This window comes from Aegilops tauschii, chromosome 7, assembly GCF_002575655.3.
Source record: "Aegilops tauschii subsp. strangulata cultivar AL8/78 chromosome 7, Aet v6.0, whole genome shotgun sequence".
NCBI lineage: Eukaryota > Viridiplantae > Streptophyta > Magnoliopsida > Poales > Poaceae > Aegilops > Aegilops tauschii.
Genome location: NC_053041.3, coordinates 520010512 through 520037768, shown reverse-complemented (window position 1 = coordinate 520037768; position 27257 = coordinate 520010512).

Sequence of the window (27257 nt, the reverse complement as noted above, 5' to 3'; positions counted from 1 at the left end):
CTCGCCTTATCTCTCATCTTTCATTTTTTCGATGACATTCTCAAGATACCAGTTTTCCGAAAAATTTCTCGAGATATCATTAGTTTTTACACATGGGATTACTCCTGCATGGGTCAATCACAACAGGTGTTCTGTAAAAAAATGCATATTGATGTTCTGTGCAATGCATGAGAATCTTGCTTGTAATTATATAACGCAAATCACGAGCAGGAAGTGACATTTTTTTGACACAGCCACGTGAACATGGCCACGTAAATCACTAGCTAAAATAAATACCATTATACTTATATCCCGATGCAAAAGGTTGAGTACATGTCCGAAGAGTAGAGTCGCACACACGCACTCTGTCTCTCAGAATCTCTCTCACACACACACACCAGTTACGTGACGCCCACTTAAGCAGACACGTATGTTACAATTTGTGCACCCGCGGGTACACGTGATGCTGCGCATTTATTTAAGCCGGAAGACGAACCCGAACAGTAGCTGCATTCATTCCCCTCCTGCCGCCTCTTATCTGGTCGCCGTCGCCCGGTAGCCATGTGTCGGCCGAAGGTAACAACATACGTCATACTCCCGCCGGAGCGGCGCTTTAATATGGAAATTTTAGTGGTCATGCATGCATCTTTTTGTGCTAGCACTCCTATATAAGGGTTGACCGGTCGCTTCCCGCGGACGTGCGCGGGCGGTGGAAGAGGAAGGAGAAGGGAAGCGGGCTGTGGAGTAACGTTTTTTACCACAATTTCTTAGGAAACTGAGTGCAATAATGGAGTAGTTTTGCAAACTACCAGTACTACACCTGAAACGGTTCAAAACCTATACTCCTTTGCCAGCGCGCGCTTCCCGCGTCAAACAGTCAGCGTCGCCCTGGAGCGTCAGTGCCGCATTAATGCCCGGCCAGAGTGGAGGCAACCTCTCACTGGCGTCGGCTTTGAAGTGGCGCGAAGGCCGAGAGAGCGCCGCTTCCCGGTGCACGCGACTGCTCCGCGTCGAGATTGGCCATAGGCCCTGTTTGGATCCATGGGTTAGAGTTAGTTTGAGCTAGTTGGGGCTCAAATAGCCCTAAAGTATCCAAGCATGAGGGTTTAAATTGGAGCAAGTTGCACCGAACCCACAAAAAAATATCCCACCCAAGAGGTGCTAACTGGAGATAGTTCTCATTGGGACCAGTGAAAAATCACTTTTCTCTCTCCATGAAGTGCATTTATTGTCAATCTAACCCTGTCACCCAAACACCCCTTTGGCTACAGTTAGTTCAGGCTTAGTCATGAGTTAGTCTAACCTCTAGCTAAGTTAGAGTATCAAACAGGAGCAGTATAGGACATGCAAGTTGCTCAAAGCATACAGGCAAATTCGTACGTGAAAGGATTTTTTTCTTTTTGAAAACGGAACGTGAAAGGAATTTTTTTAGAATGCTCTTGGCATGTCGCTAACATGTGATAGTTAACCGACCTCAATAGACGGCAGAAACGCCAGCCCGCCGCACTTTGATAGAGACGAGGAGGGAGAAGCGATACAGGCTGCTGGATTACTAGAGATAGGTGTCACAAGGAAGGCAAGAAATATGGTGATAGCGTGGGTTAGCCATGTACTGGTATGATGTAACTACACTGGGCTGCTGTGTTTCGTACTCTTCCAGTCCACTGTGGAGATGATTGGTTAATTTTATATCCCTGAATAATATTAAATATTATGAGTGCAGACGCTCCACCACAAGGTTCCTTGCTCCTTCTCGGTCGTCCGGAATCTATGTTCTTCCACTCTATTTTTTTACGTGAGCTTTGTTCATCCTTTTGCCAAAACGCGAGACATCTAGCATCAAGGTGCACGTGTTATGCAAGGAGCGTTCCATCTATATGAAGAACACGTGGGACTGGAACTACGAGACGGACATGTACCCAGGAGTGGACGTACGAACCTGAGTAATGTAGCGCAGTAAGTGAAGTAGAAAGGCACAAATGGTATGAACATGCGTGGCATATAGGGTGTGTTTGGTTGCGTTCTCATCTGAGCATAGTTGTTCCCTCTTCATGCATGCTCAACTCCTCTTCATGCATGCTCTCTTCACGCATGCTTCTAGCGTATTTCTGCTAAACTAGTGTGGACTCATGCACCCTCCATACACTCTACCAAACACCCAAAAGTAGGTCGAGAAGGGAACTCTTGGGCGGCATTTGTCTCTTACTACGTACTACCACTAAATGTTGTACGTGCAATGCACGGTGATGTTATGGAGTACGTGCCTAAGTACTCTACTACTACTATATTAGTTGGAGGCACATATTAACTTTTATATTTGTTTACGTGTATGCCCCGAGACCTTCCAACTAGACGTGTCTTTCTCTCCAGGTCGCACTTTGTATCGTTCATACCACTAAGTACTAGTACGTGTGGTCTCCGACCCAGAAGTGGAAGAAGTGGAGACGCTCTACCACGCTGTTTTTTTACGCTGGGCTCTACCACGCTGTTCACGTCCCCCTCCTTTCGCTGACGTGTGGGACATCCAGCACGTGCCGTGTTTGGCACCCTTCGTCGTAAGAGTTGAAACGCTAGCATTCATCAGAAATAAAAAAAATTATAAATCGGCAGTGATACTATTTTTTTGCGAACCAATCAGCAGTGACACTATACCACGCGGTTTCCTTGCTCCTCGTTATCGGAAATAATACTTCCGTTCGCCAACATGTGGGACGTCGACCATCCTGGTCCACTTGCCATGCACGCAGAACTCCAAGGGAGAGTCACCCAAGTCGTCGCGCCGCAGTAACAATAACTAATGAGCCGTCAAATCACAGGCCCACTTTGAAGTTGCTCGGACGAAGGAACCATGATGACTTCGTTGAATTCTTCTTCTTGAAGAAAACTACTGTACCAGCAGTACTGCTAGCTACAGTAGTTACTCCAACAGAGGCCTCCTTTCATTCAAAGGATAGGAATATGAAAATCATAGGATGTGAGATGACATGCATCTCAATTCCTATAGAGAAAGAGATGCCATTTGATGCTTAGGATAGGAATTTTTCCATTTAGTCTAGGCTAATGTACTAGTAATTTTCTCTAAAAACAACAGTAGTAAGTAGTAGTATTGGTACATGCTCGTACTCAGACACAGACACACACACTAACTACTAGTAGTACTACATCTCACATGCTGGCCAGACGCCGTCGTACTCCTTCCCGACTTTGTCGGCGACACCCCATCGTGCTTGGATCTCCGCCGACCTCTCCGCAGCAGCGCGTGCGTCCTTTTCTTTCTTGCGGCGGCGGGCCTCTCTTTTCTTGAGTGCTTTCTGACTTTTCCGCTCCCTCTGTGCAGCTTTGGCCGCCTCTTGCTCTACCGCCCATTCGGCCTTGGCATCTTCAAATTCCTCCCACATAGTTGTGAGGTCGTGAGCGGAGATGAACTCGGCACGGCGGGATGCCATCGCTTCCCTACCATTTTGTGTGCGGTCGTGCGCGGTGAGGAACTCGGTGCGGCGGGATGCCATCACTGCCTTACCGGTTAGTGTGCGGCACGGTGGCATGAACGACGCTTGGTGAGAGCTCTGGGGTGGAGTGGTCGGACAACCGTATAGTGCATTTGTTTGTCAAGAGCTCGAGGACAGAAGACGAAGCAAATTTGTATTCCCCTTCAATCCTGGTCATTTATTACCGAGTAAAATGCATTGGCGGTCATCGAACTTGTCTTGATAGCTCACTGTGATCATTGTATACGAGATATGGTGATTATACGGTGACTGGCTCAGCGTATAACTCCGTATTTGTATGGTTGACCAGTCAAACAGTCCGCATGCGCCTCATCAGCTCGTGTTCTGTATCTATCTACGCGGGCCTACATGTCAATGGAGAAAGAAATACTGTAAAAACCAAAATTATGCGTATGTGGGGAATCAAACCACGGACTGGTCGCTGCAACGCACCCTCGTCAGCCAAATGAAAATGAAATACTTCGCGTCAGACACTAACGCTCACGCTGTCAAAGCATGCTAATGCATGCACGTCGCCCTCTAAATCAAAGTCCTGCTCATGGCGCAACGCAAACGGCGAGCCCATCACCTGCGCGCCCCGACGGTGCCTGACATTACTGTTTAGACGTTTGATGGAGGCCTACGCGAACGCCGAGCATGTATTCACCTGGCTCAACACCAACGGTCATACTCGGACCGCCTTGCTCATGTATATCGTCCATCACAACGACAATCTATAAAACAGCCTAAGCTAGAGAGGGTACTATGGTAGTATGGTACGGAGTATGTACTATCGTGAGCGACCGATCTTAGTGCCACTGCACAACGAAACCCCTTCCATCGCTAGCGCACGCTTCCCGCGTGAAACGGTCACCGTCTCTCCAGAATGTCAATGCCACATTCACCGGACTTAACTGCAGGTGCAATTGGTGTGTCACTGACATGCGGGCCAGATGCCCGTTCAGCCCACATGTCAGTAACCCAAACACATCTGCAGTTAAGTCACTAAAGCAGCATTCGCATTCACGCCCGACGAACCTACTCCGGCTCCAGTTGTCCATCCGTCTGCCGCGGCTCATTGCCATTCGCCCGATATATTAACTTGAGCCCCAGCTCCCAGCCATAGCCAAAGACCCACACTTATTCTCCTCCGGTCCCTTCTTTCTGCCGGCACCACTTCAACCATGGCCTCCTGGCGCACCGAAGCTCTCTTGGACGTACTGTCGCAGGAGCAGACGAGGGACATCGGCGGCTCCGCTCCGGGCGCACTCCAAAGCTCTCTTCGACGTACTGTCGCAGGAGCAAACGAAGGAGATCGCCGGCACCCCCCCGGCCGCCCTCTGCCGCCACGACCACGAAGCCGGCGCGCGTGCGCGGGCGCAGCCGGCAGCGAGGACGAGTAGTACACGGTAGGTCGCCGCCGCTTTGGAGGAGGAGGTTATCGAGGCGGATGAGGAGGAGGCAAAGGCAATGGCCGGCTTTCTCGGGTTCATGGCCGGACATGGTGGTCGGGCGCCGACGATCGTTTAGATTAGGTTTACAGTAGGTTTTAGTACGGTTTGTGCGAAATATGTAATGAATTTCGTCCAGTTTGTACGAAAAGTTTTCGAAATGTAATGAATTTCATCCGGTTAATTTGAAATTTGCTTTGTTTGCACGAATTTCGTCCGGTTAGTTCATATAGTTGTCGAAAGGTATGTGGGCAGCATCGGATGGCATCCATCAATGTCCTCGGACAGATACCGATGTAAATTTGTGGGCCAGCGCTGGAGATGCCCTAACTATCATGCTATAATCGCTAGCAATCCTCCATTATTTGGCAGGGAACAGTTATCCCTCGATCAAAATCAGATCCGCGGTGTTTCGCACTCCTCCCGCGTAAGAGTGTAAACTCTTGCTTACATAAAAATGGAGCAAGTGGACGGCACTGTAGCAGGTCATATCACTCGAACTAGCCCGCCTAACGAGCGGGAAAGCACCGCCCTCGTCTTTTTGTTCTGGATTTCTATCGATCGATCGCGCGAAAATGTTACGCTTCGCAAGTTCTAAAGGAAAAGGCGGCACACTTACGATTCGTACGCGTCGCAACCCCGACAGTCCGGCTCGCACGCCGCTCACCAGAGGGGACACGTGTTGTCTTGCACTTTCACTGACATGTGGGACCGTAATTGACTAAACCGTCGACAGCCAAAATCTAATCGCTCGGCGGGCGTCGGCTGAGAAGAGAGAAACGGGGGAGGGAGAAGAGATCACCCGCCCGCCATGCACGGACTCCAAGAAATATATGGTGATAATGTGAGGTGGGCCATGCTGGAGTCCGGACCGCTCTCGGAGCCCGCTCTCACCGCCCTGGCCCCTCAAGACGCCAGCTGCCCGCCGCATGCATGCATAGCAACTAGTACTCCTTATGCGGAGGAGAGAGAAGCATTGACAAAGTCAAGGAGTGGGCTCTGCAAGAGCCCGTCTCTACACGTGCTCCTAGGTATAAAAAAATAATTCTAAAAAAGGCATAAAAAACAATTGTGTCTTAAAAAAAGAAAGGTAAAAAACATTTGAGAGGAAATAGATAGAGAGAAAGTGAGAAAAAGCTGTAACCTGGGCATTACATGAGGAAGGAGGGAGTGGTGCACATGCCAAGTTCACTGGGCTGCCGTGTTTCACACTCCTCCGTCGTACCATTGGAGACAATAGCTTTCATCAAAAATAAACAATGAATACTCGTTGCTCGTCCTCATTCGCCGACATGTGGGACGTCGACCATCCTGGTTCACCTGCCATGCACAAAATTATCCTGGTCTACCCCGGTCGTATTGCAGGCCCAACCTTTCCCACTGTAAGTTGTTCGAACGAAGGAACCATCATGACTTCGTTGAATTCCGCTTCTTCAAGAAAACTTACTGACCCGCAATACTGCTACCACATGCGAAGACTGGACAACACTGTACCACGTCATATCACTGAAACCCACTAGGCCAAACTAGCCCGCCTAGGTCATCTATTTTGGAACGGAGGGAGTACGTCTCTGCACTGCTATGACTTTTTGTTGCACGTTCTCTGTACTTTTGCTACGATTTTCCTACCCTATGAACCAAATGAGGCGTGAATGTATGTCGACTATTGTCTGATCGATCGCTAAGCCTACAATTTTAGGAGCTAGGGCTATTGGTCGATCGATGAGGGATAAGTATAAGCGTACCACGAGCTCATCAGCCCCAACGTTTCTCTTCGGTGAGTTTTTTGCAAGTACTATAGCTCGCACAGTAGCTAGCCTACTAACACCAAGAATCATCAAACAAGCCCTGCTGATATGATAAACAGTTCAAACTTACATCTAAGCATTCAATATATTACATCAAAAGCTGGTGAGGATACATCTGTTTCCATAACTCGGAGAGGGTTCGCATGATTCATCGCATGATTCACTATCAAACAAAAGTAGCAAGATCCGCCCACACAAGACAGTGCACTAGCCCTAAGATGGTTTGATAACATGCATCGTTCTGGTAATTAAACACAGGGCAATGCAAACTACCCTGAAGGATTAGCGCGACCAACTATTTCTTGTCATCGATCTCTCGGGAAATGACCACAGCACGTACAGCGGCATGGGAATCGATTTCTGGGGCGATGTCCATAGGACTGACCGCGACATCGGAATCGATCTCTAGGGCGATGTCCACACGATGGACAGCGGCATCGGAATCGATCTCCGGGGCGATGCCAACAGGACGGGCCACGACATCGGAATCATCAAGGACGTCCACCAGCACCTGCACAACCCTAACATATTAGCAAGCACATTGCAAATAATCAAAAACCACAACTATGGTAATAAGCCATTATTTTTTACCTTGTGCAGCTCACCGGGGGATCTCATCCCTCCGGGGGCCATCTCCTCGTCCTCAATGGGGGCCATCACCTTGCCAGGGGAATACTGCTTCTCAACGGCGACTATCTCCTCAAACTCGGTCTTGAGCCTCACATAGGTGGCAATCAGAGTTCCTGGGTTAGGCACGGTGGGGCCTTTGCTGTTCTTCCAACTTCCTTTGAGGAGTTCGTCCGCCAACGTCCTCAACTCTTTGGCCAGTTCTTGTTTCTTGGAGTTCTTCGTCTCCATGGGTTGGCCCGCCAACATGGTCAACTCATTGGTCGGTGCTCGCTTCCTGGAGATCGCTGTCTCCAGTGGGTTGTCCGCCGGCAACTCTTTGCCTAGTGCTCCAGGATCCATCAATGAACTGACAAACAAAAAACAATCGAAAGGAAACCACAATCGCAATGAAAACGGGAAAAGAATAGGATGTGAGAATCGGTCGGTGCTTCGCAAAAAGAAGATTCTTGGAATGAAAATATAGCAGCATAACTGATTTTCCCACCTTTCCTTCGTCGGTACAGAAGAAAAATGGCAGAAGTGAGTAGCCCGGAGTGAGGTTTTCTTCAAGAAAGGGAAGAAAGGGCTTGAACGAGCGTTCCAGTGAAATGATGGTTGCTTCGTCCAGTCCAACTTGGAGGCCACCTTACCACTGCTGGTAAAGGTGTGGGTTTTGTGATATGATGGGTCATGACGGCCACACCGGGGTGACAGGTGAGTCTCGACTGTAGCACCTCGCTGCGATTTGGTGGATGGCACGCGGGCCCGGATGCTTTGAAATGTCCCGCATGTAGATAGAGCGGCTAGTCATATAGGAGTGCTCAATATTGTGCACCGCGACCAAGGCGGAGAGGAAAACGAGAGAACTACGTAATTAATGCATGAGTTTAATTAGGGTAGTTTTGTAAAGTACGAGATCCATTCCTCCAATCGCAAAATGCCTGGTTCATGAGATTTGAGATTTGAGCCCTATAAACCGGAAGGGAGGGAGTACTGCAAACGGTGTAGTCTAGTCACTTGTTGAAATCTCTAGAAAGGCAAATACTCCTTTCCGGTTTACAGGCCTATACTACTCCCTCCGTCTAGGTGTGTAAGTCATCTTACGAAAACCAAATAGTCCCAAAACACTTAGGCGTGGTGCATTAACTTCTACCTTGTTTCTTGTTTCTTGAGTCTCAGCTGGGTCCACAGCCGCAGCAAGTAAGTGCCTCCTTATTACGCGGAAAATAATGATTCCTCCAACTGACCGCAGGGACCCACTGGACGGGCCACCGTATTTTGCGAAAAAACGTTTGCCCCCTGACAGCTGGGACCCACCTAACGGGCCACCGTATTTCGCGAAAAAAACGTTCCCCCCGCTGTCAGCTCGGACCCACCGGAAGTGCCTCCTTATTACGCACAAAAAAATGAATACTCCCCCGGCTAGCTGGGACCCACCTTGGTGGGAGGCTGACTTGTGGGCCTACTAAGTTGACTGGGACGGGGGACTTTGTCAACTTTAGTCAATATGAACGATTCTAGCTCCAGTGACCGTACGATGTCCATTCAACGGCCGTAGTGCTTCTTCAACCTCTGGTCTTCTTGCTTCAGCCGCCCAAAGCAGCGCCGGTCGTGCCGCATGCTCCTGCCTCCCGTGGCCGGCTGTGCTGTCGCGGAGGCCTCACCGCCCCCTACTATTCCCACCGCTGGCCAGGCCTTGCGGCGACGGAGCCTCACACCGCAGCCGAACCAGTGAACCCTCGTACTCCTCTTCGCGCGGGCTTCCACTGCCGTGTCTTCCCCGGCTCCGCGTCGTCCCCTTCCTGGGCCTCGCCGTCGTCCACCGCTGTGGTGCTCTCCATGCGGCGTGGTCAATGTGGTCAAGGAACGACTTCCATCGGAAGAGTACTGTACATGGAGAGGCTGACAGCTGGGTCCACGGCCATAGCCCAGTGTTTTCGTGATTTGCCAAGTAAGTCGCTTTGTCAGGCCTGTTGGGCTGCAAATCTTTCAAGACGAGGAGAGCTTTCATTCGGCTAGCCGAGAAAATGGACCATCAGTAATGAGAAATGGGCTGTACATTTTTAAAACACATCAAACCGGCAATTAGTTTCAAATATCTTTTTTTTTCTAGATTTTAAATTACATTAATTTTTATGCGTGGAGAATTTTTGGATTTTATATTGATATACATTTATTTTTAAAATCAGTTTGAATGTGAGTCGAAATTTCGGGATTAAAAACAGTTCGGAGCGCACCGAAATATGCAAAATTTCGTATAATTTTTTAACCGTGGCCGCAATATGGGCTGTAATGCTAACAAAAAGAATATGGGCTCCAAAATAAACAATAATAATTAGCAAATGGGCTGTAAATTATTAGAAATAATGGCAGATGGGCTGTATGCTGTTTTCCACAGATTTGAGGCTTTCCTAAAAAAAAGGTTGACGCACAAGCAGTGACTGTTGGATGGCCATCCAACGGCCGTCGTGCTTCTTCAATCTCTGCTCTTCCTGCTCCAGCCGCTCAAACAAGCGCCGGCGGGACTGCCGGCTCCCTCCTCCCCGCGGCCGGCTCTGCTGCCGCGCTGGCCTCACCGCCCCACCGAACTCCCATCGCTGGCCTAGCCATCCGTCTACTCACCCACCTACTGTTTTTCTCCGGCGATGGCAGACGAACCAGTAAACCCTCGTACAGTCGTACTCCCCTCCACGTGGGAAACAACTGCCGAGTCTTCCCTGCCTCCGTGTCGTTCCCTTCCTAGGCCTCGCCGTTGTCCACCGCCCTGGTGCTCTCGGCGCGGCCTGGTCAACGTGGTCAACGACCGACATGCATCTGAAGTGGACTGTACGTGGAGAGGCCGACAGCTGGGTCCACGGCCACACGCAAGGAAATGCCTCCATATTACGCGCAAAATAATGATTCCTCCACCTGACATCAGGGACCCACCGAAAGGGCCTCTGTATTTCGCGAAAAAAACGTTACCGCCGCTGACAGCTCGGACCCACCAGCTATATCCTCGCACGCAAGGAAGTGCCTCGTTATTACGCACACAAAAAATGAATACTCCCCCTGCTAGCTGGGACGCACCATGGTGAGAGGCTGACTTGTGGGCCTACTAAGTTGACTTGGACGGGGGCCTTTGTCAGCTTTAGTCAATATGAACGATTCTAGCTCCAGTGACCGTACGATGTCCATCCAACGGCCATAGTGCTTGTTCAACCTCCGGTCTTCTAGATTCAGCCGCCCAAAGCAGCGCCGGTCGTGCCGCATGCTCCTGCCTCCCGTGGCCGGCTGTGCTGTCACGGAGGCCTCACCGCCCCCTACTATTCCCACCGCTGGCCAGGCCCTGTGGCGACGGAGCCTCACACCGCAACTGAACCAGTGAACCCTCGCACTCCTCTCCGTGCGGGGTTCCACTGCCGCGTCTTCCCCGGCTCCGCGTCGTCCCCTTCCTGGGCCTCGCCGTCGTCCACCGCTGTGGTGCTCTCCGCGCGGCGTGGTCAATGTGGTCAAGGAACGACTTCCATCGGAAGAGTACTGTACGTGGAGAGGCTGACAGCTGGGTCCATGGCCACAGCCCAGTTTTTTTGTGATTTGCCAAGTAAGTCGCTTTGTCAGGCCTGTTGGGCTGCAAATCTTTCAAGACAAGGAGAGCTTTCATTCGGCTGGCCGAGAAAATGGCCCATCAGTAATGAGAAATGGGCTGTACATTTTTAAAACACATCAAACCGGCAGTTAGTTTCAAATATCTTTTTTTTTCATTTAGAGATTTTAAATTACATTAATTTTTATGCGTGGAGAATTTGTTGGATTTTATATTATATACATTTATTTTTAAAATCGGTTTGAATGTGAGTCAAAATTTCGGGATTAAAAACAGTTCAGAGCGCACCGAAATATGCAAAATTTCGAACAATTTTATAACCGTGGCCACAATATGGGCTGTAATGCTAACAAAAAGAATATGGGCTCAAAAAAAACCTTAATAATTAGCAAATGGGCTGTAAATTATTAGAAATAATGGCAGATGGGCTGTATACAGTTTTCCACAGATTTGAGGCTTTCCTAAAAAAAAGGTTGACGCCCAAGCAGTGACTGTTGGATGGCGATCAACCGGCCGTCGTGCTTCTTCAATCTCTGCTCTTCCTCCTCCAGCCGCTCAAACTAGCGCCGGCGGGGCTGCCTGCTACCTCCTCCCTGCGGCCGGCTCTGCTGCCGCGCTGGCCTCACCGCCCCATTGTACTCCCATCGCTGGCCCAGCCATCCCTCTACTCACCCACACCTGCTCTTATTCTCCGGCGATGGCAGACGAACCTGTAAACCCTTGTACAGTCGTACTCCCCTCCACGTGGGAAACAACTGCCGAGTCTTCCCTGCCTCTGTGTCGTTCCCTTCCTAGGCCTCTCCGTCGTCCACCACCCTGGTGCTCTCGGCACGGCCTGGTCAACGTGGTCAACGACCGACATGCATCTGAAGTGGACTGTACGTGGAGAGGCCGACAGCTGGGTCCACGGCCGCACGCAAGGAAATGCCTCCTTATTACGCGCAAAATAATGATTCCTCCACCTGACATCAGGGACCCACTGAAAGGGCCTCTGTATTTCGTGAAAAAAACGTTACCGCCGCTGACAGCTCGGACCCACCAGCTATATCTTCGCACGCAAGGAAGTGCCTCCTTTTTACGCACAAAAAAATGAATACTCCCCCTGCTAGCTGGGACCCACCATGGTGGGAGGCTGACTTGTGGGCCTACTAAGTTGACTGGGATGGGGGCCTTTGTCAACTTAAGTCAATATGAACGATTCTAGCTCCAGTGACCATACGATGTCCATCCAACGACTGTAGTGCTTCTTCAACCTCTGGTCTTCTTGCTCTAGCCGCCCAAAGCAGCGCCGGTCGTGCCGCATGCTCATGCCTCCCGTGGCCGGCTGTGCTGCCTCGCCGCCCCCTACTATTCCCACCACTGGCCAGGCCCTGCAGCGACGGCAGCCTCACACCGCCGCCGAACAAGTGAACCCTCGTACTCCTCTCCGCGCGGGCTTCCATTGCCACGTCTTCCCCGGCTCCCCGTCGTCCCCTTCCTAGGCCTCGCCGTCGGCCACCGCCCTTGTGCTCTCGGCGCGGCGTGGTCAACGTGGTCAAGGAACGACTTCCATCGGACGTGGACTGTACGTGAAGAGACTGACAGCTGGGTCCACGGCCACAGCCCAGTTTTTTTGTGATTTGCCAAGTAAGTCGCTTTGTCAGGCCTATTGGGCTGCAAATCTTTCAAGACTAGGAGAGCTTTCATTCGGCTGGCCGAGAAAATGGCCCATCAGTAATGAGAAATGGGCTGTACATTTTTAAAACACATCAAACCGGCAATTAGTTTCAAATATATTTTTTTTCATTTTGAGATTTTAAATTACATTAATTTTTATGCGTGGAGAATTTGTTGGATTTTATATTGATATACATTTATTTTTATAATCAGTTTGAATGTGAGTCGAAATTTCGGGATTAAAAATAGTTCGAATCGCACCGAAATATGCAGAATTTCATATAATTTTTTAACCGTGGCCACAATATGTGCTGTAATGCTAACAAAAATAATATGGGCTCAAAAAAACCTTAATAATTAGCAAATGGGCTGTAAATTATTAGAAATAATGGCAGATGGGCTCTATGCTGTTTTCCACAGATTTGAGGCTTTCCTAAAAAAAGGTTGACACACAAGCAGTGATTGTTGGATGGCCATCCAACGGCCGTCGTGCTTCTTCAATCTTTGCTCTTCCTGCTCCAGCCGCTCAAACAAGCGCCGGCGGGACTGCCTGCTCCCTCCTCCCAGCGGCCGGCTCTGGTGCCGCGTAGGCCTCACCGCCCCACCGTACTCCCATCGCTGGCCTAGCCATCCCTCTACTCACCCACACCTGTTGTCATTCTCCGGCGATGGCAGACGAACCAGTAAACCCTCGTACAGTCGTACTCCCCTCCGCGTGGGAAACAACTGCTGAGTCTTCCCTGCCTCCCTGTCGTTCCTTTCCTAGGCCTCGCAGTCGTCCACCGCCCTGGTGCTCTCGGCGCGGCCTAGTCAACGTGGTCAACGACCAACATGCATCTGAAGTGGACTGTACGTGGGGAGGCCGACAGCTGGGTCCATGGCCGCACGCAAGGAAATGCCTCCTTATTACACGCAAAATAATGATTCCTCCACCTGACATCAGGGACCCACCGAAAGGGCCTCTGTATTTCACGAAAAAAACGTTACCGCCGCTGACAGCTCGGACCCACCAGCTATATCTTCGCAAGCAAGGAAGTGCCTCCTTATTACGCAGAAAAAAATGAATACTCCCCCTGCTAGGTGGGACCCACCATGGTGGGAGGCTGACTTGTGGGCCTACTAAGTTGACTGGGACGGGGGCCTTTGTCAACTTTAGTCAATATGAACGATTCTAGCTCCAGTGACCGTACGATGTCCATCCAACAGCCGTAGTGCTTCTTCAACCTCTGGGCTTCTTGCTCTAGCCGCCCAAAGCAGCGCCGGTCGTGCCGCATGCTCCTGCCTCCCATGGCCGGCTGTGCTGCCGTGGAGGCCTCACCGCCCCCTACTATTCCCACCGCTGGCCAGGCCCTGCGGCGACGGCAGCCTCACACTGCAGCCGAAACAGTGAACCCTCATACTCCTCTCCGCGCGGGCTTCCACTGCCGCGTCTTCCCCGGCACCCCGTCGTCCCCTTCCTAGGCCTCGCCGTCGTCCACCGCCCTAGTGCTCTCGGCGTGGCGTGGTCAACGTGGTCAAGGAACGACATCCATCGGACGTGGACTGTACGTGGAGAGGCTGACAGCTGGGTCCACAGCCGCAGCACGGAAGTGCCTCCTTATTAAGCGGAAAATAATGATTCCTCCACCTGACAGCTGGGACCCACCGGACGGGCCACTGTATTTCACGAAAAAAGTTTCCCCTTGACTGCTGGGACCCACCAGCTACATCTTCGCATGCAAGGAAGTGCGTCCGGGCAAAAAAATGATTCGCCCCCTGACTGCTGGGACCCACCAGCTACATCTTCGCAGGCAAGGAAGTGCCTGACAGTCGGGATCCACCTGGTCGAAGCGTACGTAGCATTGTCATTCTGGTCGCGAACGTGTATGTACATACTGGTCGATGTAGAGGCGTGCACGTGTTGTAGTAGAGGCGCGCACGTAGCATGTACACGTACGTACAGCGGCCAGTGTGCAAGAAAGAAAATACGGCCACGTACGTACATACGGGCAGAGTCTCGAACGCCTACTCGCGCATACGTACGGCCAGTGCTCGTGTACATGGCTAGGTTGGAACGGAGAAACTGCGTCGTCATCGTGTTCATGGGAGCCAACCGGCTGGGTCGGAACGGAATGCGTCGTCGTGTTCATCGGGAGGGCTTGGACGGAACAGCTGATGGAAATGAGGCCTGGCGTACCGCAGAACGGGGGAAACGGCCTTGTGTTCGACCGGCCACATTTGAAACGGGATCCTGTTCATCGGGAGGGGTCTGGCGTACCGCAAAACGGAGGAAACGGACCTCCTACGGTCAAAATGGGGGTCCTATTGATCGGGAGGGGTGTGGCGTAGCGCAAAACGGAGGAAACAGACTTGTGTTGGAGCACTACGGTCGAAACGGGGGTCCTGTTCATCGGGAGGGGTGTGGCGTACCGCAAAACGGGACTCCACGGGACACTGTTCATCTCCACCGTCAACCCCCTCCTGCCTCCACGAGCTACTGTTCATCCACCGTCGACCTCCTCCAGCCTCCACCTGCGACTGTTCATCCACGGGCTCCTATTCATCCAGTCTCCACCATGCGCTACTCCACCGGCTACTGTTCAAGTAGCCCTCTCCACGGGCTCCTGTTCAACCACCCCTCCACAGGCTACTGTTCATCCAGCCCTCCACCGTCTACTGTTCATTCTACCCTCCAGGGGGTGGTCCTGTTCATCCTGCCCTCCACGGGGTCCTGTTCATCCAGCCCCCAACCGGCTCGATCGATCGGGGTCCTGTTCATCCAGAGGCAACACCACGGGGTCCTGTTCATCCACCCCACCGGGAACTGTTCATCCAAACCCCCCAGCAACGCTCACGGTTCATCCAGAGGCAGCATCGATCGGCTTCAGTTAGCAGCAGTAGCGCAGGAATCGCTCGATCGGGTTCAGTTAACAGCCATCGGTCGATCGCTCGGGTTCAGTAACGCGTAGCCTGCAGTGCAATCACTCGGGTTCAGTTAGAGCCCAACGCCTCGCTCGAGTTCAGTTAGAGCCAATGCCTCGCACACACGCGCGTACGTGTACGAGAGAAACGCGCATCGCTCGGCCCCCGACCTCCCACCGTAACCGGGAACTCCTCGAAATTTTCCTCGCCCTCGCTTCTACCACGGTTTTTTCCGTCATGGACGGCCCAAAGAATGTCATGTAGCTGCGTATCCGGCCCGCCCAGGACGAAAAGCCCATTTTCTGTCATGATTTTTTGTCATAGAAGTAGGAGCCCACCACATCTATGATGATACCGGGTTTTGTCACAATTATCGTCATAGAAGTGTCATATGTATGACAGAAATTTTTTTTGTTCGGCCCAAAATGTCACGGATGTGTCTTTTTTTTGTAGTGTCATCAGTTCGGATAGGGCTGGTTGGCCGGTCTGCATGGCTGGTACTGTCAACTTGCACTTGTTCAGCTTGGAAGTCATGGTCTTGAAGCGGCGGATCGTGAAGAATGGCATCAACATCGGTTTCTTCCGTCTCCGGAGCTGTTTCCGGTTCACCAGCTACATTATCATCAGCCGATTTGTTTAACCGAGCTTTCTTGCTGGGTCTTGGCTTGGCGCTGCGAAAAGATATACATAAGGATTAGTACAGTATGTAAAACACATCAAGGATAAAGACATGTGCATAACTCACCCAGGAACTGTTTTGAGGGGTGGAAGCTGTGTGGCCGAAGACTCGCCAGAGGATGAGTGAGAAGTACCCTGATAATTTGAATCAGATGGGTTAAGAGGCTGGCAAAAACAACCTACTTTTGGGCATGAAGTATAAATGAGATAAGAGACCTCTGATCGGCGTTTCCGAACCGGACTGTTCGGTAAACCGGCGGAGGTAACTACCTGGCCGCTGTGCCGGGTGGTACGGCGAGCTTCGTGCTGCTGCGTCTTCAAAAGAAAGTTTGGGTCCAAGTAAGCAAGAGGGTGAGAAAATTTTACTTTCCGGTTTGCTAGACGGATTTTTGGTGTTGGCAGAGGATCTGAATCAGAGGAAAGAATGGTTACCTCTACGTCCTCAGCGTGACTACCTTCAGCGTCGTCCTGATAATAATCATTGTCAATGAGATGTACGAAAAATGAACCAAGAGAGTCAACTTCTACCTCTGGTTCCGGATTACGCACATTGTCATCAGCGGGTAGATCGGAGGATGCGGTGGTCCTTCTTTTGGCAGGTTTTTTAACAACCTTGGTCTTTGGACGAACTGGCTTGACCGGTTTATCTTGCGGCTTCGCCGGTTTGTCTTGTGATGGTTTCTTGTACGAGAACGGATCATCACCCTGTCAGAAAAATAATCACACTTTCAGAGAGTATTTGGACAGAAGCAAATTCAGATACAAAGGATTATATGATTCTTACAGCTGGTGGTTTATTGAAGGTGCAGAAAGGGAGTAGCCCGGTTTGGGCACAGACGGCCTCCGGTTCGTTCAGTATTTTCTTTACAGCCTCAGTGACTTCTTCATCTGTAAGCTGAATATCAATGTGCCGCTGAGCATCCTTCAAACTCCCCCGTGTACAGACACATCAAACCGGGGCGCCGGCTTAAGGGCAGAATGCTCCAGCTTATCCAGCAACGAGCAAAATCAACTCCTGTCAAACCGTTCGCCATGAAGGCTCTAAGCTTTGATAGTTGGGGAGCATAGTTGGCCCTTTCTCTTGCTGTCAACCTCTGAGGAAATGGGTGTGTGTTGCTCAGGCGTTCAGGGCGGTAACCCGGCAGGAGGTTTTCGTCAGATGGAGAGGTATCCATGTAGTAAAACCAAGTTTGGTTCCACTCTTTGGGGTGACTGTGGAGTTTGGGATGGGGGAAGGTGACTTCTTTCCTCTTCTGAACCGCCATTCCGCCCAGTTCTGTATTGGGTCCATCCGAGAACTCGGTGCGACAGTTTAAATGAAAGAAATCCCTAAACAGTTTGACTGTAGGTTCCTCTTGTAGATAAGCTTCACAACATACTTGGAAGTGGCAGATATTGGTAACAGATTTGGGACCGATGTCTTGAGGGCGCAGCTGAAAATTGGCTAGCACATCTCGGATTTTTTTTGAACCGGGAGGGCTAAAACCTCGTCCGAGATGATCAGCAAACATGACTACTTCTCCATCCTTGGGTGTAGGAGGATTCTCCGGGTCAGGGACCCTCCAGTGGATGACATTTTTCTTGGCTAAAGCGCCTGTTTTAACAAGGTTGTTTAATTGCTCCTCGGTTACTCGAGAGGGAGCCCAATTGCACTCATAAACTTGTTTAGCCATGACAAGGAAAATCTGAAACATGAGTATTACTGGTTTAAGATTTACAGTGGACAACTATACAGCGGTATGAGGATACTAACATATTGGTAAATCGGAGTCTGGCAATGGAACGGTGTAATGCATTGGCGGTTCAACAAGCGCCCGTTTTTTCTATGAGGTTAAATCGGCCAATCTGGTATTCAAAGGGTGTAAAAGAAGGAAGAAACAAGTTTCACATCTTGCTATGGTAATTTCAGATCTACCGCATGTAGGAAAAACAAAATATATTCTAACCTAAATTCCAGTGTACTGAAGGTTAACCAAGATTAGATGAGTTGGATATCAAACAGGTGCTGAAATTGCTAAAGCACGAGATCTATGTGGTTTAAACTACTACCGCACGAGACCTATGTGGTTTTTGGATCTAACCCATGGATATAAATAAGGGAAAAGAAGGGCGGCGACGAACACCGATGAACGACAGAAACCCTAAGTGCAGATCTATGGTAAGAGAAAGGGGAGACTTACGGATGCTGTTGAGCAGGGGCGGCGCGCGGAGGAGCTCTGGTACGTTCAGGTCGATGCAGCAGCCAAGGTTGGTGCAGCAGTCGAAGGTTGACGCCGGTGGCCGAGGTTGAAGGTTCGGGCGTCGCGAGGATGAAGATGAAGCGAAGAGGCACGAGGGGGAAACTGGAAACACCCCTGGCCCTATTTATAAGGGGATAAACGACAGATGCGAAAATCGAGGAGCCAGATTTTTGGATATAAGGTGATGTTGTTGCCTCGATTGTCGGAGGCTCGTTAATGACAGGTGACATCCCGGCGGTTTACCAAGATTCTAGAAGATGATGTCATGGCGGTTTAGAAGATTGTGTGAACATGTTGAAGAAGAAATTTTCTCAAGTATTGAGGATTGACATGAACCAGTTCAAATCAATCTGGGGCCTAATGTTGGGGATATTACCACTGGGCGTAAACCGGCCAGGAGAGGCCGGGTTAACTTCATAAGTAGTTCATCTGTATCTGAAGCCCATGAAGATAGACGGTGACGCTTCATGAAGGCCCAGGGCCCAATGCCGGTTTAAGGCATGTAGACACAAACCGGTATTGAGATGTAAACTTGTGTTGTAAGATATGCGTAGCAGAGACCGAGCCGGACACGATTATGAGCCGGCCTCAGAGTTTGTAAATCGACGGGCGTCAACCCATGTATATAAGGGGACGACCCGGCGGCGGTTCAGGACAACAGACAACAACTCGAGACTCAGGCAAAGCGTATTCGCTCCCTGGTCATCGAAACCCCATCAATTCCATCACAACTAGACGTAGGCTTTTACCTTCATCGAAGGGGCAAAACTAGTATAAAACTCTCTTGCGTCCCTTGTCCAATTTAACCCCTTTAGCTAACCCGTAGCGATGGCTCCACGACTAAGTCATTTCTCTAGGACATCTGCCGTGACAAAACCACGGCACTACTCTTTATTATATATAGCTCACAGACTCGATTACATAGAGGGATCATAAAGCAAAACTCAAAACTAAATCATGCCAAAACTTTATTCCACTAGATCAAGATACTACTTAATAGGATCGAACTAAGAAAAAGGGTAAAGATAGGAGTGTGATGGTGATACGATACCGGGGAACCTCCCCCAAGATTGGCAGTTGCCAAGGGGAGTGCCCATACCCATGTGATTATGTCTCCTTTGTTGGTGAAGAAGGTGGAGATGATGGTTTAGTTGATGGCGTAGGCTTCTCCCTTAATTTGCGCTTTAGGACAGAATTTTGATCCCTCAAGTCATCAATCTCCTGCTCCCGGATTAATATCTTTTTGCATAGTTCCTGCTTGTTTTCCTGAAAGAGACGAAAAGGGATAAACTCGATCTTAGGTTTCTTTGCTCTATTAGGGAAGCTTGACTTTTTGAACTCCACATGCATGTCCCCAGGTTGAGGTAATGGGGCTTTATCTTCATCTGAGCTCGTCTCCTCCTTCCTCTTAGGTTCATAGTCTCTTCTTCTTCTGTAGTCCAACCACAATGCTCCACATCTCCATAGACCTTAGGATTTTCAAGGTACTCAACCACATAGCTTTCTCCTTCAAAATCCTGGGACGACATGTTGCACTAATCTGCAGCAGGACAGCTCGAAACGAAAACAGAGGATATTTGCGTGGTACAGGAGTCAAAACCTTCGGGAGATTATATAATGAATTTTTACCGACCAAAATACATATCATGCAAGAAAACGGAGTCCGCAGATCACACGAGGTGCCCACGTGGTAGGGGGCGCGCCCAGGGGGGTAGGGCGCGCCCTCCACCCTCGTGGAGGCCTCATGTCCTTCCCGTACTGCTTCTTATTTTTCTATTTTTCTAAATATTCCAAAACGAAGAAATATTGCCAGTAGAACTGTTTTGGAGTCGGTTTACTTACCGTACCACATACCTATTCCTTTTCGGAGTCTGAAATGTTCCGGAAAGTGTCCCTTATGTATTCCTCCGGGGTTACGGTTTCAATAACATTGGTTTCAACATTTATGGGATTACCTGAGATATAATGTTTGATTCTTTGAACGTTCACCACCTTCGGGTTTGTGCCTTCGAAGTTGTTGATTTTTATGGCACCGGAACGATAGACCTCCTCGATAACGTAAGGGCCTTCCCATTTAGAGAGAAGTTTTCCTGCAAAAAATCTTAAACGAGAATTGTATAGCAATACATAATCACCTACATTAAACTCACGCTTTTGTATTCTTTTGTCATGCCATCTTTTAACTTTTTCTTTAAAGAACTTGGCATTCTCGTAGGCTTGGGTTCTCCATTCATCAAGTGAGCTAATATCAAATAACCTCTTCTCACCGGCAAGTTTGAAATCATAGTTGAGCTCTTTAATAGCCCAATAAGCCTTATGTTCTAGTTCGAGAGGTAAGTGACATGCTTTTCCATCAACCATTTTATACAGAGACATACCCATAGGATTTTTATATGCAGTTCTCTATGCCCATAATGCATCATCAAGTTTCTTAGATCTATTGACAGTATATTGCAAAATCAATTTGAGCTCTCTATTACTCAATTCTACTTGACCACTAGACTGCGGGTCATAAGGGGATGCAATTCTATGATTAACATCATACTTAGCAAGCATTTTACGAAAAGCACCATGAATAAAATGTGAACCACCATCAGTCATTAAATATCTAGGGACTCCAAACCTCGAAAAAATAACTTCTCGCTAGTGCAGAACATGCCTTTATCACCGGTTCGTAAGGGCCTTTAGTGCCGGTTCTGCAACCGGCACTATGGAGGGGAGACTAAAGGCCCCCCCTTTAGTACCGGTTCGACACGAACCGGCGCTAAAGAGCCACCACGTGGCACGAGCCAGGCCCGGGTGCTGGTAGACCATTAGTACCGGTTGGTAGCACCAACCGGTACTAAATGTTTGGGGGGTTTTGGTTTTAATTTTAATTTTTCCATTAATTTTGTGTTTTCCATTTAATTCTTTTTTGTTTGTTGGTATTTTACGATACTACATATTGTACACGTTATGCATATATATATATATATATAAATAGATTTTCTCGTAGAACTGATCATATATATACAATCGAATGTCTCACAACCACCATTAATTATTCACAAATACACATGTATATATATATATACAATTTCTCCTACATGTTGCCTTGGTGCCTTCGGAGCACGATGACAAGTAGTTCATGGGGGCGGTAGCGGGTAATAGTATTCTCCTTTGGGATCTATGACCTGGTCGAGCAAAAATCGCGCTATTTCCTCTTGCAGTGCTCGTATGCGCTCCTCTGATAGGAGCTTGTCCCGCACCACTTTGAACTGTTAAGAAGGAGATCAATATGCATGTGTATTAGTTGTGTGACTAGATATCGACAATCACGTAAGATTTGTGAATAGTGTTCTGGCAAACGTACCCAGTCCTGTCTATCAGATCTGCTCCTTTCGGACGCCATCATGCGAATGTTCTCGCAAACGTAGGATGCACACACTTCAGTCCCCGGCGCCTGCTTCAGGGCCTTTACGACGATAGAATTTAATCAGATAATAATTAATCAAGCATGTTAATTAATTAATGGTATTGAAACAAGAATTAAAGAGATGGTAGCTAGCTAGCTAGTACTACTTAATTACTTACCTTGGGTCGATACCAACATAGCTTTTGTCGCCATTTTCCTGGAGTCACCTTGATGTACTTTGCCCAAGCCCTGCCCACCGGCAAAGAAAATTAATAAAGGGGTTATTAAAAATAGTTCATATCAGGAAATGACGAACTAAATAGGCCGAGATATAGTTAATAATGATTGAAATAACCTATCGACTATCCCCTTCACGATGCTGTAGTCGCTATTTTTTTTAAGTAGTGAGTCCAGTACTTCATCTTTTCCTTCGTCAACTTTAATGTCTAACAAGATCCAGTGGAAGCTGCATGCGCATACGTTTGCATGTATAAATTAAGCGGGCATGCGCATAACACTAATCAACTATAACCCTAAACCCTATACACTTATTAACATCTAGCTAGTAAGCAAAAACAGAATTTGTAGTACAAGACAGTGTGACTCACTCGAAGTTGTAAGGAAATAGTATATCTTCATTGCTATTGAGGCGCTTCAAGAACTCTAGCATGCATTTCTCTACATCTTGTCTACACCATTCCAATTTTCGTGTGTATTCATTAACGGTATTTGGGTCAATGAACCCAATGCCATAGCGTCCAGCTTTTTTCATTTCATACATCTTCATCCTGCATAATACCACAGAAAAGAATATATAGTGAGGATATATAATTACAGGTAATTAATGATCAATCAATGAGCACTAGAGCTAGCTTGAGACTTAAATTACAGAAAGAAATCACTTACAGACAATAGCAACTGACGATAGATTTGTCGAGTGCATCTTGATTGAATAACTGAAATAGTTCTGAATACTCAATGGCCAGAGCATTCTTATGGAAGTAATGATCTTCCTCGACTTGCACCATGAGGGACTCTCGATTGGAAATCTTGGTAATTTTCATGTACCAATCAAGCAATTCATACATTCTTGTTGGGAGGTTCTTGACCTCCTCGGGCTCGACCAAAGGTTGGCCCCGGACATATTTCCATTTTATTTCCTCCTCTCTAAGCGGAGGCATGGGCTCGATCTCGAGGAGTTGTCCAACAGTGATCTTGAGCATTTCAGCCTGCATTATATGCTCCTCGGTTATTACCACATCACCCAGCTCGGGAACGTAAACGGTTTGCCCACAATAATATTGGGCGCGCGTACTCTCATGTGTTGTTGGCACAACAAGCGGGGGGCTCGATTGTGCCGCCTGTTCTCCCAGTAGGGGAACGGTTTTCCCGCATTTTTTGACAGCTGCTTGTTGGCTCGAGCTCGAGCTCGCTTATTTCTGTAGTCGTGCTCGATGTGCCTTGTTGATTTGGCGCTCATAGTCTGAGTCAACAGGCTTGGGAGCTGGTGGTCTAGCCATACGAATGAAGTGGTCAATCCTTTCCTCAGGCACTTTCTCCCTCGGCGGCGTTGCCGGTTTCGGTCGAAAATGAGTGTCCACTTCGGCCTGCACTATTGCATCGTTTTGCTCCTCGGTCATGTCGTAAGGCCTCTGAGGAAGAGGAGCGAGGCTGCTTGTTCCATATTTATATCGCTTATCTCCGCCTGTACTTTCTGTACTACCTCGACTCATACCGCTACGCACCATAGTTGCGGCGTGTCTCTTCTGCGATTGCTTAGGCGGCGGAGACGGCTGACGTGGCTTAGTTGGAGCAGGAGGAGTGGCCTGACGCTGTGCCGGACTTGAAGCAGGAGGTGTGGCCTGACACGGTGTCGGACTTGAAGCAGGAGGTGTGGCCTGACGCTGTGCCGGACTTGAAGCAGGAGGTGTGGCCTAACATGATGGCGGACTTGGAGGAGCGGGAGTCTGCTGACACGGTGGTGGACTTCGAGGAGGAGTCGGCAGACGCGGTGTCGGTGGACTTCGAAAGATGATGCAATCCTTTTTCCATAGGATGAAACAATGTATGGCCTCTCCCAGTGTTTGCTCGTCGTCACCTCTAGGAATGTCAAGCTCTAGCCCCGAATATGGGCCCACCACCTCATCAACCAAGACACGAGCATAGCCCTCTGGAATCGGGGCGCAATGGAAGGTTGCTTCGGGGGTAATTGTGAAAGCAACGGCGTTTGCCACCTTCATGATATGTTCTTCATTTTGTAGTGTAGCTCACAGTTAGTGTTCTCTATGATTTCATCCACAGGGTATGTATCCAGCAGTGCGTCACCCGGGGCGGAACCAATGCTGCTTCTCGACATGGATGGGACGGTGCTATCCAATGCTGGATGATCATCCGCTTGCTGCTGCCGCTGCTGAGACCCCCTTTCCGGGCTAAGTGAGTCGATCTGCTGCTGCTGCTGCTGGAATTTGAGTGCCAAGTCCGCGTGCCTTGCTTCTAGGCCTTGAAGGCATTCTGCGTCCTGCTTCCTCTACTCCTCCTCCAGCTTCCTCTTCTTCTCCTCCTCCATCTTCTTTCTTGCACGGGTCCTATAGTCGTCGTTCCATTCCGAAAAGCCCTCATATCAGGGAATAACGCCCTTGCCGCGTGTTCTTCCCGGCTGTTCAGGATTTCCCAGGGCGCGCGTAAGCTCGTCGTTCTCTCTGTTGGGCGTGAACACCCCCTTTCGAGTATCTTCTATTGTGTCAAGTAACTTTTGTTCTGCTCCGTTTAGACTTGCCTTCTTCGAAACCAGGCCTGTCTTCGGGTCCAACGCCCCCCCATGCGCACAGAACCAAGTTCTGCACCTGGGGGGCCAGCTTCTAATAACCGGAGTGACCCCTGCATCCTCCATCTCTTGCTCAGACTTATCCCACTTAGGCATTGCCACCGCGTAGCCACCTGGACCCAGCCTATGGAACTGCGTCTTTTTTGTGGCATTTGCCTTGTTTTTTCTCGACCGTTCCTTAGATAATTCTGATTCCTTGAATTTCATGAAAGCGGGCCAGTGTTCTCTTTGCTTCTCCAGTGTTCCCTTGAATTCTGGAGTCTTCCTTTCTGCAGCGAGGTAGTTGGCCCATACAGTTTTCTTGTGGGTGTTGAATGCAATTGCCATCTTCTTAAGAGCAGCGTCCTTGACTTTCTGCACATCTGCATCAGTGAAATAATCTGGTAGGGTGAAATGTTCCATCAGAGATTCCCAAAGCTTTTGTTTTGCACTGTCGTCGACCCAAGTAACATCTGGGCGTTTAGTTTTTGGCTCTTTCCATTCTTGAATGGAGATCGGGAGTTGGTCCTTCACAAGAACTCCACACTGACGAACGAACTTGCTCGCAATGTTCTTAGGCGTGAGGGGTTCGCCACTAGCTTTGATGGAATCGATGTTGTACTTTACACCCTCCTTCAACTTTTTGCTCGGGCCGTGCTTTGTCCTGCTGTCAGTAGAAGCAGATTTGCTCGATCCGGAGTTGACGGGGACAGCGCGACGGCGGCGGCGACGGCGCGGGACGGGGCGGCGGCGATGAAGCAGGGAGAAGTGGGAGGAAACTGACGAAATTTTCATAAGTGTTTCTTATATAGGATGGTCCTTTAGTACCGGTTGGAGCCACCAACCGGTACTAAAGGTCGATTTTGGCCAGGCCAAGCGGCGGGAAGCGCCCACCTTTAGTACCGGGTGGTGGCACCAACCGGTACTAAATGCCCACCCTTTAGTACCGGTTCGTGCCACCACCCGGTACTAAAGGGTGTGCGCTGCCAGGCGAGGGGCGCAGAAGTTTAGTCCCACCTCGCTAGTTGAGGAGCGCCAGGACTAGTTTATAAGCCCCGACGCGGGCACCGCATTGAGCTCCTCTCAATAGCAGGCCTTCTGGGCCTACCTCTCCTACTCTGCCTGTGGGCCTACTGGGCTTCCGGGTCTGCATCCTGGCCCAACTACAGGTTGGGTTTCTAGTCGTATGCAGGCCGCTCTGGCCCAATAGGTGGGCTTTTTTATTTTCTTATTTTTTTTTGCTTTATTTATTTTTGGTTTATTTATTTTTGAGTTGTTTTTTTGCTGTATTTAGAGTTTCTTTGGGAATATTTTTGCTTTAGGTACAAATAATTACAAACTTTCTGTTAGTGCCGGTAGTTTACAAATTTGAATAGTTTACATTTTGAATTATTTGAAATTTGTGTGAATCACTAGTTTGTGAATAACTTAACTTTGAAAATAGATTTTCAGTGATTCTTTTTTCTTATGTTTAATATTAGTGTGTTTTATCATTATATTCAATTTGGTAATGCTTAGGTTATTTAAAAAATGAAATCCCTTTGTAACGGATGAGTTTTCGTCCGAAACCCTGATACTTCGAAAGAGATTGTCCATTTTATACACGAAGTGCATCCAGTTTTTGCGGTAACCCTCTCTACTTTTTTGCACATGCTATGTGGGTGAAATTATGATACCATGCCAACTTTCAACCTTTTCTGAGTTCATTTGAAATGCTTTTCAATTTCAGGGTCATTTAGCTGAAAAAATCAGTAAATGCATGAAAGAATTTGTCTACACATAAAATTTCTTCGCGTTTCAAATGCCAAAACACATAACTACCCTAACTATTACGGAGATTCCCTCCTGGGTGTGAAACACAGAAGAAATTGATGATAGTGAAGCTGATCACATCCCGGATCTTTGGGTGTGAAACTTTTTCTTCGCGTATGTCCCTTTGCGCCGTAGCCATGGAAAATCTTCATCATTTAACTAGATGCTCAGGTCAATATTCACTGTGAATGGAGCAATTTCATCAAACTTTTCATAATCTTCTGACATGTCTGTCTTGTCATCCACTCCCACGATGTTTCTCTTCCCAGAAGGAACTATGTGGCGCTTTGGCTCATCGTATGATGCATTCGCTTCCTTATCTTTTCTTTTTCTCGGCTTGGTAGACATATCCTTCACATAGAAAACCTGTGCCACATCATTAGCTAGGACGAATGGTTCGTCTGCATACGCAAGATTGTTGAGATCCACTATTGTCATTCCATACTGCGGGTCTTCCGTTACCCCACATCGTGTCATATTGACCCATTTGCACCGAAACAAAGGGACCTTCAAATCACGTCCATAGTCAAGTTCCCATATCTCCTCTATGTAACCATAATTTGTTTCCTTTCCCGTCTTGGTTGTTGCATCAAAGCGGACACCACTGTTTTGGTTGGTGCTCTTCTTATCTTGGGCGATCGTGTAAAATGTATTACCATTTATCTCGTACCCTTTGAAAGTCATTATATTCGAAGATGGTAACTGGGACAGCGAGTACAGGTCATCTTCAATAGAGGCGTCATGCATGGTACGTGTCTGCAACCAGCCAGCAAAACTCCTAGTTTGTTCACGTGTAATCCAGTCATCAGATCGCTCCGGGTGTTTGGAGCGTAGAAAATTCTTGTGTTCGTC